Here is a 15,171-nt window from a genome sequence, read left to right on the forward strand (position 1 = left end):
TATATATGAAATTTTTTAATCCCCCAAAGACAAGGACTTCTTCGCCAGAGCCCCAGACGCCGGGTCAGGTTGGCTCCTATCCATCCCTGTGCTTGGGTGGTCCTTTACTTCAAGGAGACCTGCAACCCGGAGATGGCTCCATCTCCGCAGCTGCTGACCTCCGCACTTGCCCTTCTTGAGGGATCCCAGGCTCAGTGCTTAAAACTGGAAGGCTGAGAAAACAGGGAAGATTGATTCTGTTCCCACAGGGGGCAGTTTGGGTTAAGCATTCCTTTTGCAAAATAGCTTTTAAAAGCCCTAACCACCTGATTTCTGGAGCGCCCTCCACATCCTGGTGTCTCCATCCCTCCCTGTCAGGCCCTGCTCTTTCCCATCCTCCTCATCCTGGTGTCACCATCCCTCCCTGCTCTTCCCACCCTTCTTCCTTTCTTTCCTAAGGACACCTTACTCTTCCCTATATTTTATTTGCCCCGAACACCTGCCTCTTCCTCCCCCCCCCCCCCTTTTTTTTTAATGTGCCAGTGCATGTTTATTGTGAACCAAACGAAGCTTATATAGGAATCAGATCTGGAGTAACCAAGGAATAACTAAGGATACATCACTAACAGAACCTCTCCCCTTTTTACTAGAAATAAGAATCATCCTTCAAAGCCCTACCACCATTATTTATGTGCCAAAATATAACTTCTATTTTTTGAGGAAAGTCAGGGAAAGGGAGCAAAGTTTTAAAAGCAGAAGCACTGAAAGGAATGAAAACAAGGAGATTTTGTCCACATAGCATGGACTGTCCTTTCTAACAGTTCATCTGCTTGGCTCTCCTCCAGAGATGTGTGGTGGCAGCAGGCAGGAGCCTGGCTGTGTGGGATGGGATGAGACAGGAGAAGTAAGAATTTCCAAGGGCTGCTTTATCTCCATGTTGGCAAGAGTAAACTTGCAGATACCTGCTACCTAGAAAACTCAGTCATCTTGTACATTTGAATAACTTAACACATTCCTGCTTCAAACTCCAACTTACTTGATTTTTAAGCTTTAGGGAGAAAGGAAACATTTTTCCACTCGAAACATGGTGAACCTGCAACTTCCCTGGTGCTCTCTGGCTGCTGCCCAGCACCTCTCCTCCTCAGGAACCCATGAGCCTGCTCCTCCTCCGCCTCCAAACCTGTGTTCATCTCCTCCCCCAGCTCCTGTTCCTCAGCTTCTACAATGTGCACCAGGCTGGCAGTACAACTCTGGCCTTTCCTTCCACATTCCCTTCTTGCCACTTTAAGCAGTTGTGGAGTGCAGCTCCACCTCTCACAGTTCTCTCTCGCTGTAGCACTCCTGATTCTTGTTTTCTAGACACCATCATCTCATGAACACACATTTTATGAATACTTAATTGCCAGGCTTAAGTAAGTTACACCCTTTACATGTGCTGTCTTGTTTTAATCTCACTAGGAGGTATCAGCAAGGAAATAAAACTTCTAGAAGTTCCATAAATCAGGTGCCTGAGACCACACAGTACTGCGTACAGCCCAGGACGCCAAGTCATCCTAGTTTTTACCCCACATTCTTGACCAGAACAATCTGGTTATCTCACAAAACCTTAAATTTACTATTTCCCACACTGAATTCTGTCCCTTCTTCCTTGCTCTCCTGGAATGTCCTGGTTTATAATAATGTTACCTCTATCATTCCTAAAGCAAAAATTCCAAACCTGGCATCATCTTTGACTTCTCTCTTCACACCCACATTTAATCAATATCCAAGGCTTAAAGCATCCACATTAGGGTCTAGGTCATCCATCTGTTATGGTTTGACTCCTTCCCTGGTTCAAATCTCCTTTATCCTTCCCATAGACAAAATTTCTGGTTTAGATTTTCTTTTTAAATTATATTCAGTGTTTCTACTCCAGAAAGGAGCCAAGACCACAATGAAGCCGGTCTTCACTGGTCTCGCCATATATGGTGTTTTGTTCTTTGGTTTTTGGTGTTTGTTTTTATTGAGACAGGGTCTTCCTGTAACGCCAGTTGGCCAGGAACTCGCTATGTAGACCAGGCTAGCCTCAGTCTCTCAGAGATCCACCTACCTCTGTCTCCTGAGTTCTGGGATTAAAGGTGTACCCCACCACACCAGGCATATGTGATGGTTTTTGTTTTGTTTTTTTTTAATGTGTATGTGTGTATTGCCTGCATGTAGGTAAGCGCACCCATGTTGTGCAATGCCCGCAGAGGACAAAAGAGGCTGTCGGATCCCCTGGGACTGGAGTTACAGACAGTTCAGATCCCCTGGGACTGGAGTTACGGACAGTTGTTAGTTGCCATGTGGGTGCTGAGATTCAAACCCAGGTCTTCTGTAAGAACAACCAGTGTTCTTAATCACTGAGCCATCTCTCCAGCCCTACATATGTGGTGCTTTTATAGCACTTACTTTCTCTGCCTTACATTTTGGAACTGAATAGGAAATAGTTTGGCATTGTGGTTTAACAATTACATAAAGAGATCTCTATCCTAACAAATTGGGGAAAAGCGGGATTCCTTATGATAACCTTTGGTCACCAACAGTGACCAGAGATCAACAGTGCTCTGCCTCTTTCAATTCCTAATTTTAAATCCCCAGGAGACAAACGGTGATTGGTCCAGCTTGAGTCACATGTCCATCCCTAGATCAATCAGTTTAGCCTTTATAAACAGGTCTCCCAAACATGACAAGTGGGACTCTGTCTGTAAATAGAGCTTATTTCCAAAGGACAGACTCATACACCATTCACTCATTTATTTATACATTTGGCAAGTTGAATAGTTGAGCCCCTGCTGAAAACTACAAAAGCAAGCAGGGCATGGCAGTGTGTCCCTTTATCTCAGCAGTGGGGAGGCAGAGGCAGGCAGATCTCTGTGAGTTCAAGGCCAGTATGGTTCATAGAGTGATTCCCAGGCCAGGAAGGACTACATAGTAAGTCTCAATATCTCTCAATATCTCTCAATATCTCTCAATCTCTCTCTCTCTCTCTCTCTCTCTCTCTCTCTCTCTCTCTCTCTCTCTCTCTTATACAAAATATTAACAACATGGCCCTGCCCTCACACCATGAAAGTCACCTTAAGAAGAGAAGAAACTACCAGATAAAAAAGCATTCATAGGAGACCATCAATTCAACTACACATAATTGAAGATAATTTGCCACTCCTTTTATAAGCCTCTGGTACTAAGCAGTCAACAGTAAGGAGTATAGGTTCAACAGAAGTTCATAGCACCACCAGAAAGAATAGATAAAAAGGGTGTGGGACCTAGTGCAATTGGTAGAGTGCTTACCCTAACATGTACAAAGACCTGGGTTCAATTCCTAGCACCATAGAAACCAGAGATGGTGATGCATGCTTGTAATCTCAGCACTTAGAAGGAAGAGGCAGGATCAGTTCAAGGACTTCCTCAGCTACAGCCTGGAATACATAAGACCTTGCCTTGTCGAGAAAGAGAGAGGAGAGAGAGAGTGAGAAAGGAAAGAAAATTAAATGAAAATAGAAAACTAGTCAAATGCTAGCAGCAACAGCCCAGATAAAATGTGGTATAGTCACACAGCAACACGAACGTGTACTCTACAGAACTACACAACACTGATGATCACACAATGTTAAGAAAAAGGGACCAGGGAATGGAGAGATGGCTGCTTTTGCAGAGGACCAGGGTTCAGTTCCCAGCACCCACATGGCAGCTAACAACTGTTTGCAACTCCAGTTTCAGGGGAATTCAACGCCCTCTTCTGACCTCCGAGGGCATTGCACAATACATGCAGGCAACATACTCATACACATAAAAAAATATTTTTAAAAAGGGACCAGGCACAAAATAAATATATAGTATGTGATTCAGGAATATAAAGTATAAAAGCAGGCAAAGCTAGTCCACCAATACAGACCAGAGAGGAAAGTGCAGCAACCATGGGAGGGATGGCAACACTATTTTTCAGGTTGTCCATAGGGCACAGTGTGTTTAATTTGTCAAAATTCATCAAGTTGTTTACTTGCCACATGCACACTTTTATTTATGTATATCGCCTTACAGTGAAAAGCTTTCCTTAAAATACATACCTGGGGTGCTACAGCATGGTGATCCTAGCATGTCCAGTTGTCAGCCTGCTCCCATCACATCACCTTCTTAGAGAACCTAGCACAGCAGCCAGCCTGGGACATGCCTCATCCCCTTCATCCCCTCTGCCCTAGCTGTCTGGACTTCCCCCACCTGAAAACACGGCAGCAGCACACTGAGAAGCGGTCAGAGGATGGGAACTGCCTATCTAACAGATTTGGGGGAGTTTATAGACATGTATACAATACACCAAGAAAGCTGGTCTGCAGAAAATGAGAAAATGGAGCCAACACCCAAGGGGAAGCAAACAGCCTCATGAGAGATGGAAGGAGCAGCCTCAGAGCCTGTCAGCACTCAGCTCTCGTATCCATGTGCCCCAGCTGCCCCAGTGCCTCCATGCAATTGCATCTAGAGCCTTATTATTACCTATTACCTAGAAAACCCTCAGTCACTTAAGCTAGCATGATAACCTTCTCTTCCTCACAACTAAGCACACCTTGACTAAAGTCATAATACTCTTTCCTGAAAATAACTGAGTGGTACTTATGTCCCTGACATTACTCTGAACATCTGTCACAAATTATTTAGTCTTTTTTTTTTTTTTTTTTTTTTTGAAACAGGGTTTCCCTTTACCCCCACAGCTGGCCTGGCATTCATTATGTAGACCAGGCTGGCCCTGAACTCTGAGATCCACCTGCCTCTGCCTCCCAAGTGCTGGGACTACAGGTGTGTGGCACCACTCCCGGCTAATTATTTAGTCCTTTAACAATTCAACACAGCAAGAACCATGATTATTCCCACTTCACAGATGAAGAAACTGAAGCCCAGAGAGGTTAACCAACTTGTGTAGATCCCATACCTGCTAAGCGGTGGTGCCAGGTGTTAGACCCAGGCAGCTTGGGCCCAGGGCCTGAAGTCAGAGCAGATGTGCTACACTGTAGTGGAGAGAAACGCTAACAGCAGGAAGGCTGCACTGGTGGATCTAAGGTGTTTGGTTTGTCCAGTAAATTCAAGTGTAAAAACCATATAGAAGTGGAGCTGGAGAGACAGCCAGAGGTTCAGAGCACTGGCTGCTCCTGCAGAAGACTTGGGTTCAGTTCCCAGCCGTGGCAGCTGACAATCTGAAATAACTCCAGTTCCAGGGGAGCCAACACCCTCTTCTAGCCTCAGTGGACATTGCGCACATGTGACACACTTGCATACACGCAAGTGAAACACTCATACACATAAAAATACACATAAATTTTTTTTAATTATACAAAAGTTTAGCTGACTCAAGAAGTCAATAAGCATTTCTTTCTCTTTCACAAAGGATTTCCAGTTTGAGTTGTAGCTATTAGAGAAATGTAAAAGGCCCAGCGTATGGCACGATCATACTAAACAAAAACTGTGTTCTTTTACCAGGAGAATTATTTACACATTTCAGCAAAATGCTCTCTCAGGAGTCCACACTGATTATTTATTCTTCCAAAAATGCCTATCCAAGAGAATTCTGGGGACATTAATGTCAGAAGTTCTCAAGTCTTGGGAAAGGAGGTGCCCATGGTCACTTTCCACATGATAGGCTGCCAGATCAACAAACCACTCAGCAGAGATGCTATCAATGACCCAAGCAACCTTCAAAAAGTATGATTCAGGAGTTGTCACCGAGTTTAAGTCAGATAAGCACTTCTATCTATAATGCTCAGATTAAAAAGAAAAACCAAGCTGGGGGTGGTGGCGCATGCCTGTAGTCCCAGCACTCTGGAGGCAGAGGCAGGCGGATCTCTGTGAGTTTAAGGCCAGCCTGGTCTACATAGTGAGTTCCAGAACAGCTGGGGCTACAGGGGAACCCTGCTTCAAAAAGACAAAAAAAAAAGAAAAGAAAAAACAAACTTCTGATAGCTCCTGTTGAAGATATTTTCTATATATGTGACTAGGCATTTGTGTGGCTTATAATTAGAACAATGCATGACAATTTCTAGGTGGGGTGCCAAAATTACTCCTCTCTTTAGCCTATCAGTGCCAAAAGGGAGAAAAGGTCAGTTCTGAAGGCCCTGGGACAGCATTCATTACACTGCTAAATGGCCCGCTCCTGGTTTCCATGTTATCTTTTAAAAGTGGCTGGTCTTTTCTCTGCCAAACTTGGAGCAGTTGGGGTAGTAGGCAGATAATTTATGGCAAGAACACCAAGTTAACATCAGCTTCAAGCCAAAGCATATTTTATTGTTTTAAAAAAACTATTTGTAGACTGGGAGGCGTGGCTAGTAAAACACTTTGCCAAGCAGGCTAGAGGCCCTAGGCCCTCAGCACTGCAAAACAAACGCACAAAATGTTATTTGTTAAGTCATAATACCACATCATAGTATTCCCTACCTTGCCTTGTGGCTGTGAAAAATAAATTTTGTCCTTATCTTCATTTTAGGAACCTTAACCTAATTTAAAACTATTATCTATATTGAAACAGCTAACCTGAAATGAACAATTAACATTCAAATTAGTGAGGCTGGGGATGTAACTCAGTGGTAGAGAGCCTAGCATGTGCAAGAGGTGGAGCTCTAGGTCCAGTACCTCAAAAAAAAAAAAAAAAAATCACATTAGCTATGACTGATAGAAGGCATCAGAATGCCGTGGATATTTTCTAAGCTTGACCTGGGAAGCTTAGAACATCTGTCTGATGATGCAGTGTTCCCCTACAGCAATCATAAAGGCACCAAACAGTCGCCTAAATTATATCAGTGGGTAGCAAAGACACATTCAGAAGCAACACACCACAACATGGTCTGTTTGAAGGGCTTAGTGTAATGACATCTAAAACCAGAGAAAAAGTAAAATTAGGCAGAGTGGTGGCTGTGTTCCATTTGTATGCAATTCTATAACTCCAAGCTTATCCTTATACCAAAAAGTTATCCACAGATTATAAAAAGTCAGCTGCCCTCAGCCTTTGGATAAGGCCTTCCAGTTGGCAAAATGTCACAGAGGCTCTTAAGGAATGTCAGTGAAGACCAGTCTGGTGGTACACAGCTATAATCCCAGCACTTGGGAGATGGAGGCAGGAGGATCAAAAGTTCAAGGTCAATCGCATCTACATGGTGAGTTTGAGGTCAGCCTTGATAACATGAATAAACACAAATATACATACATCAATGATTTTTTTTGAGATTTATCTTTATTTATGTGTATTTGTGTGCCATGTGTGTGCAGGTGCCCATGGAAGCCAGAGGAGAGCTTCAGATCCCCCAGAACTAGAGCTACAGGCAGTTGTAAGCCAACTAATGTGGGGACTGGGAACTGAACTCAAGTTCTCTGAAAGAGCAGCAAGCACTCTTAATCACTGAGCCATCTCTCCAGCCCCATCAATGAATCTCTTAACCAATGACTGTAAAATGAAATTTCAAAGTGTAATTTCCAAAAGTAGTAACACTATACACTTTCATGACAGAAATAACTTATAAAGAATAACAAGTTATTAAGAAACAATAGTTCTACCAATCAGATTTTCAAAAGCAAAATGTGCAGGTTTCTAAATACCTCATGAAGGTTTGCAACAAGATTTTGTTGAAAAGAGAGTATTGAGTTTCCTTAATACTACTCAACATTAATTCTCAATCTCGGTGGTGAAAGCATGATTCAAGTAGAAATCAAGTAGCTCTCAGAACAAAATAATTCCTAATCCCTTCCTCAACTCAAACCCCTAACCAGAAATATGGTCATATTTTCATGGTTCCATCTGCACCGTATGTGATCATATTTCTACAAATTCACCAGTTTGAAAGACAAAAAAGTAATAATCCAATTTTATCTCTAATAGAAATGTCAAATAGTTCCTTGTGTAAAAAGAGATGTGCACAATTACATCATGTCATTAAGAGAGGCTTATCTTTTTCTATATATATATATATGAGTTTTTAAAATTACTGTATTATTTTTTATGTGTATGAGTGTATTGCTTGCATATATGTGAGTACACCCATGTCATGCAGTGCCACGGAGGTCAGAAGAAGGCTTCAGATTCCCCTGAAACTGGTGTTAAGGATGGTTCGTAGCTGCCATATGGGCTCTGGGAATCAAACCCCAGTCCTCTGCAAGAGCAGTCAGTGCTCTTAACCACTGAGCCATCTCTCCAGCCCCGAGAGGCTGATCTTTTTTTAAATTTTTTTTAGTTTCTGCGTATGAGTATATTGCCTGCATGTATGTAAGTGCACTACACGCATGCAATACCCACAGAGGTCAGAACAGGGCATTGGATCCCCTGGAACTGGAATTGTGGATGGTTGTTACCTGCCATGTGGGTGCTGGGAACTGAACCCAGGTCCTCTGCGAGAGCAGCCAGTGCTCTTAACCACTATGCCACTTCTCTAGCTTCAAGAAAGGTTTGTCTTTAAGGTGAAGACATGCGTGACAAAAATGATGCAAAGAATGCAAAAATACATTAATTCTGTGATATATAAAGTACATATGAAAACTAAGTTAAAACCACTATGCACATGTATTAGTCTTATATACAAATACGATGGTTAGTGTTTTCAAATGGACAGAATCTAGAAATCACCTAGAAAATGGGCTTCTGGGCATGCCCGTGAGAGACTGCCCATTGCCTGGGCAGGGGATCCTGGACTGTGTAAGTGGGAAAGTCTGAGCAGCAGCATATAAACACTCATCCCTGTTTTGTTTCTTGACAGTGGCTACAGGGTGAGCAGCTGCTTCAAGCTCCTTGACACCCCATGATGGACCACACCTTAGCTATGAGCTAAAATTAACCCGTTCTCCCTTAGGTTGCTCTTACCAGTATGTCCTCACAGCAACAGAAAAGAAGCTAAGACAACAGGTAAATATGCTGAACTACTCCATCTTCCTTTAATATTTTATTTAATATTTTTATTTTATGCATATAAATGTATTGCCTGCATGTATTTACATACAATGCCAGTGGAGGTCAGAAGAGGACATCGAAATCCCCAGGAACAGGAGTTATGGATGGCTGTAAGCCACCATGTGGGTGCTGGGAAACGAACCTGGGTCCCCAAGAGCAGCCAGTGCTCTTAACTGAGTCATCGCTCCAGCCCCAGTCCATCTTTTTTATTTCATGTTTAATTAGCTTACAAAATAAACAATCTCAATACCAATAAGTACATAGATAGCAAAAAAAAATTACAAAAAGTGATAAATATTTACTGACACTGTCTTCTAGCTCATGAGTGCACTTTTATTTTTTGGTCTTTTTTGAGACAAGGTTTCCCTGGAGCTGCAGCTGGCCTGGATTCGCTGATGGAGACCAGGCTGGCCTTGAACTCACAGAGATCTGCCTGCCTCTGCCTCCCGAGTGCTGGGATTAAAGGCGTGCGCCACTATGACCAGGTGAGTGCACTTTTATAAAATTGTTCTTTCTCTGTATCAGCTGCCTCAACTTTATTTTTACTTTTTTCACATGATTCTTAGTCATCTCCAAAGGTGCTGGATAGTTTCGAATGATGGTTTATGGACCAAGACAGGATGAAGTTTTCACCAGTTCACAGTTACAGGAGAAAGGAAAGAGAGTAGGTTTTAAATAAAACTAAATCTATTCAACTAAGAGGCTTTTATTCTGATTATGTCCTTCTCCCTTTTAGTGTTAAACTAACTGCTTTCATGGAGTGATACTGGGGGTAGACGACAACTTTTTCTTTATCTTCTTTACTTGCCAAAATACTGACACACATTTATTTTGGTACCCTTTCTCCAGTCCCTTTTCATTATAGTGATCCATTAAAGAGTCTGGTAACAATCTGTCCAGCTACACTCATCCTTGGCATTTTCAGGTATGCAGCACACACGCACGTGCACACCTGTGCACATGTTGCTGGAAACACTCTAGTAGCCAATCTCCCATATAGCACACAGGGACCAGGCACTCTGACATTTAAACCCTTATATAGGCCCTGCACACACATTGCAACCATGGATTCTAGGTGTGACCAACACATCAAGGCAAGGTAACTGTCCGCCACTCCCAAGCTTCAGGGACATGAGCTCTTGCAGCTTTGCCCTCAGTTGCACTTTCTCTTGCCACTCTCATAAAAACTCACCACCAGGTCAAGAGCATGGGTGGAGAGACTGTTGTGAGGAACGGAGGCTTCTTGCTGAGACCAGAGTGGATCTCCAGTCCAGGTCAAGCATGCAGATGCCGCAGCGTCATCAGAGACCCAAGCCACACCATTTCTGAATCCCAGCCTTAGGAAACTGGGGTAATAAACCCTGGCATTTTAAACCTCCCAAGTTTAGGATAATTTGTTAGGGAGCAATAGATAATTAAAGCAACTCTTTCATCCCACTCCCACCCCTCTCCCCCCATCATCCCTGCCCTCTGGGTAGCAATGCAGAAGCTGCCTGGCATGTTTTATAACCCCTGCTGGGAGGGAGGGAGGATAGGCAGAGGTTCATCACCTCCGTTACCCAGGCTTCGGTTTACTTAATCTGGCTGCTTCCTCCTCCATTGCTTTTTCTACTGTTTTCATATTGACCATAGAATTCAGTAAACAGAATAATCCATCTCTAGCAGAGAATCAATTCTCCAAGTTTGTAGGCTTTGTGAAAAGAATCATTCTATGTAAATATAGCATTTTATAAAATCTAAGAGATCCAGTAAGTTTCTGTTGACTGACTCCCTGACCCCAGCTGTCAAAATAATTACTAGACCCATGCCCAGCTCCACCAAAGAGCAACCTCACATTTCGCTGAGAAAATAGAAGGCAGCAGATATGATCTCTTCTAAATACCTTCCCTCCACCTTTAAACCTTTGTATAAGTACTATGGTAAAAAATAAATAGAACTTTAGCAGGTGCCTGAATTCCTCTTAGGGATGCAAAAAATGCCTGTTTAAGAAACTAACCTGGTGTGACACTCCAAGTATGGAAGAAGGCACCGTGGCTAAGAACAGAACTGAACCAAAGGGATGGCTAAATAGAGCACAATCAAAAAGGCCCAAGAATATGGATCCTGGCGGTAAGGGGCGATGAGCCTCAGATAACAGCGGGGGAGGTTGCAGCTTAGGGAGCGAGTTCCCAGTGACAGGTGCTTAAAATAGCAACGTCTATTATTGGACTTCAAATTATTTGTGTTGCTAAGGATATAAAATCGCCTAAGCCTTCATTAATATCTGTCACATGTACAAATGCTGTGTGTGAGGAACTTGGGAAAAATCAAGAAAAAAGGGATGGGAATTGAGCTGCACAGCTGGGTCAGTATGGAACCAAGGAATAAGGACAGCCATAAAACTGGGGCGATGGTTTAGCAGACAGCACTGGCAAATGAATGAATAGCAACCAGACGGACCGAGTTGCAAGTGCGAGGAAGAGTTTAGTGGAAGATGGCACTTAAAACCGAAGGGACCTTAGGGGCTGAGGATGTAGCTCAGCTGTAACACTTCCCTAGCATGCCAAAGCCCTGGGTTTGATTCCTAGCACCACTACGTAAACGAATGAAAGAACACACGGATAAACTTTCCAAAAGAAACAGAAGACAAGCTTCCAGAAATTAGAAATCGTGGGTTGAACTTCCCAATAATACAAAAAGGAACCAATATTCCTTGTATCTCAACAAGGAGTTTTAGCCTAGCTGGCAGCTGGGTACATAGTCACAACTCTTCGTTAATGAGATCTGGCCTTTGACAAACCTGCTCCTATTTCCTTTCCAAAACCAGTGCCCCATTCTTTAATGTAACCTAATATCCTTCTTTTAGACACTGTGACATCATACAGTCTCTCTTTGCTACATCTATGGTCAATATTCTCCCTACTGGGCCTCCCCTCCTCTGTGTATAAACAGCCTGAGGCCCAAGTTCCCAATGTCTTACAACACGGGCTCTGAACTCAAGGATTTAGATTTGAATCCTTGTTCCACTATTGATCAGTGGCACAAACTTGGGCATATTATTGGCCCACTTTATAGCATCTCAGCTACAGGAAACTGGAATAAAAAATAGTGCCCACCTCATAAGACTCTCATAAGGACTCTCCTGGGTTATGCAGGTAAACTGTTAGCTCTTGGCCAGCGTATATAAACCCGAAGGGAATGTTGGCTGCCATCAAATTCATCAGTCACTGAAACCCTTCGGATAATCATCTCTGCTCTGTGTTCACTCCCTCTGCCCTCAGTCGCTCTTCTGGAAACCTGGCTCCTGCTAGTCTACTGACTTTGCCCTCATTTAGTAACCGGTGACTTCCTAGTTGCTGAATCTGACGAACCTTTGCAAGCCTCCTTCTGGAACTCCTCCATAGAACTTCCAGTCCTGCCACTCACCTTCTGAAATGGTCCAGCGTTTGCTTCAGCACATTGTTATCTGATCCTTCCTTCTGTTTTCTTCGCTGTCTTAATTCCCTACATCTTTTAAAAAAATATTTTTATTATTTTTATTTTATGTGGATGAGTTTATTACCTGAATGTATGTGAGTGCACTAGTGTCATGCAATGCCCACGGAGGTCAAAAGAGGGTGTCGGATCCCCTAGAACTGAAGTTACAGTTGTTAGCTGCCATCTGAGTACTGAGAATTGAACCCAGGTCCTCTGCAAGAGCAGTCCAATTCTTTTTTTTCCCTTTGTCTTTTTGAGACAGGGTCTGGACAGCTGGTCTGGAATTTACTATGTAGACCAGGCTGGCCTTGAACTCAGAGATTCCACCTGCCTCTGCCTCTCAAGTGCTGGGATTAAGGACAAGCACCACCATGCCCAGCTCAATTCCCTACATCTTTGAAAAAAAATTATTTTATATATTTATTACTCATATCTGTATATATGTATGTGAACATGTGTGTGCACAGGTGAACATGACTGTGTACAGGTGAAGGCTAGAAAGGGGCATCCCATGTCTTCCTCTATCCCCCACCACCTATTCCTTTGAGGCAGGGCTGAGCCCCTGAACCTGGGGCTCATGTTTTCTGGGCTGAGATGGAAGGCTAGCAAACCCCAGCAATCCTCCAGTCCCTCTTGGATCTTCAGTTATAGGTGTTATACAAGTCCTGGGATCTGAACTTGGTCTTCACAATTGTGGAAAAAGTGCTCTTAACTGCTGAGCTCTCTCTCCAGCCCAGCCCCCACCCCCACCACACACACCCAGACAAGGTTTCACTATACTGTAGCCCAGAGGGTCCTCAAACTCAGTCCCTGCTTCAGTCTCTGAAATGCTGGGATTACAGGTGTGTGTCACCATGCTGGCTTCCCATGTCCACTGAGCCATCCCCACATTCAGTACCTGCTGGGTGACACACCTATGACTACATCAGTTCAATCTCTGTCCCTTGGGTCTTTCCTCATAGTTCATGGGCCACGCTGCCCACTAGGTGTCCTGTTTTGTACAAATCCAATTATTCAAATCAGTTTTATAGAGATCATTAACAAAACCATTATTCTCTCTCCCTGATCCAATTCTTTCTCCAGTAACCAATGCCTCAGTTAGCACTACCACAATCTAGCTAGTAGTCCAAGCTGGAGACATTTGCTGTTATCCTTCCTATCTTCATCCACTACATCTAACTGACCATCAGAGCCTGACGATGATGCTTCTAGAAACCATGGTTCCTCCCACATCCTCCTGCTTCCTGACCCCACTGGATTTCAGAGTGGGTCTGAATGCTAACAATGTCATAAACTTACTCTGTTTCTGACCAAGTAGCTTACTTAACCTCTATTGCCTTGGGTTTTTGAGTTAATTAAACCAAGTGTCACATGGAAACAGCCAACACAACATAAGTAATCAGCAAGCATTCCCCTGAATCCCCTTCCTCCTGGTCTTCACCAGCTGGTTTGCTGAGACTTCTACCCACCTGACCTAACTTGCCCTTCCTCCTCTAAACTACCCTAGAGTTAAATTTTCTAGAAAACAAGAGATCCTGTCATCCATTCCTTTGCATAAAAATCTTAACATTTTGCTTTTTCCTTTGTTTTGTTTGGTTTTTGTTTGTTTTTTTTCAGGCACAGGCTCCTGTGGCCCAGGCTGGTCTTGAACTCACTATATAGGAGAGGATGACCTTCAAATCCTGATTCTCCTGCTTTCTCCTCCCAAGTGCTGATTACAGGTATGAGCCACCACACCCACCACCACACCTGGCCGTTTTTTTCCTATGGAACTAAGTTCCAAATCTTTAGCATGATGAGTGGCAAGTTCTAATTGCCTTTCTGTTTCCTCCTTCCTGAGTCAACTTAGTCCAAAACATGAACTGTTCACAGGCCACTTCCTGTCCACACTGGCCTCACATCTACATGTGCTGACCCTTTTCACAAATCACTTCCTGTCCACACTGGTTTCACTTCTATACATGCTGACCCTTTCGTGGTCAGTTCACTGCCCACAGCACCTTCCCCAGAGTTGTCACTTAAAGGTGATATGCATCCTCTCAACTGGTTCAAAACATAAAAACTCTTCAATCCAGAGAGAGAGGGACATGGGGGAGGAGAAAAAGGGGAGAACAGGAATTGTGGATGTGGGCAATATGACAAAAATTGGTGAATTGCCAGGCGTGGTGGCGCACGCCTTTAGTCCCAGCACTTGGGAGGCAGAGGCAGGTGGATCTGTGTGTTCAAGGCCAGCCTGGTCTACATAGTGAGTTCCAGGCCAGCTGGGGCTACAGGGAGGCCCTGTCTCAAAAAGACCAAAAAAAAAAAAAAAAAAAATTTGGTAAATCTGGTTAACGATAACTTCAAACTTACCAAAAAAGTAGGAAAACACTACATGATTCTGGAAACTTCTGTAAGTTTGAAATGATTTCAAAAGACAAACAAAAGTTTAAAAAAAATTATGCAATACAACTCACAAAGAAATAAATCCAATTTGAGGAACATTTCATCAAACAACTGGCCTATATTCTCAAAATGTCAGTGTCCTAGAGAAGAAGAGAGGAGTGAGAACTAAAGGAGGGGAGGAGGGGTGAGGAAGCAGAGACGAACTAAATGTAATGTATGATATTGAACTGAATGTCAAATTGGGGGAAATGCCATAAAATACATTATTGAAACAAATGATGACATTTGAAAATGGACTGTAACCTGTGGTTAGGTACAAGAATGCCATTGTGTTAAGAAATTCATGCTACAGGCTAGGGTATGGCTCAGTGGTAGAATGTGCAAGACTGGATTTCTACCCTGCACCATGGAAAGAA

At 43.3% G+C, this 15,171-nt stretch overlaps 1 protein-coding gene and 1 pseudogene across 1 annotated transcript in view; one reads left to right on the forward strand and one right to left on the reverse strand.

Moving 5' to 3' along the window:
- Extl3 (exostosin like glycosyltransferase 3) overlaps positions 1 to 15,171 on the reverse strand; it is a 108,113-nt gene that overhangs the window by 48,054 nt on the left and 44,888 nt on the right. The gene's annotated exons all lie outside the window — the stretch shown is intronic.
- The window catches only part of LOC103730024, a 1,804-nt pseudogene continuing 1,090 nt past the window's right edge, over positions 14,458 to 15,171 (forward strand).

This window comes from Nannospalax galili, unplaced genomic scaffold (genome assembly GCF_000622305.1).
Source record: "Nannospalax galili isolate Female #2095 unplaced genomic scaffold, S.galili_v1.0 scaffold612, whole genome shotgun sequence".
Taxonomy (NCBI): Eukaryota; Metazoa; Chordata; class Mammalia; order Rodentia; family Spalacidae; genus Nannospalax; species Nannospalax galili.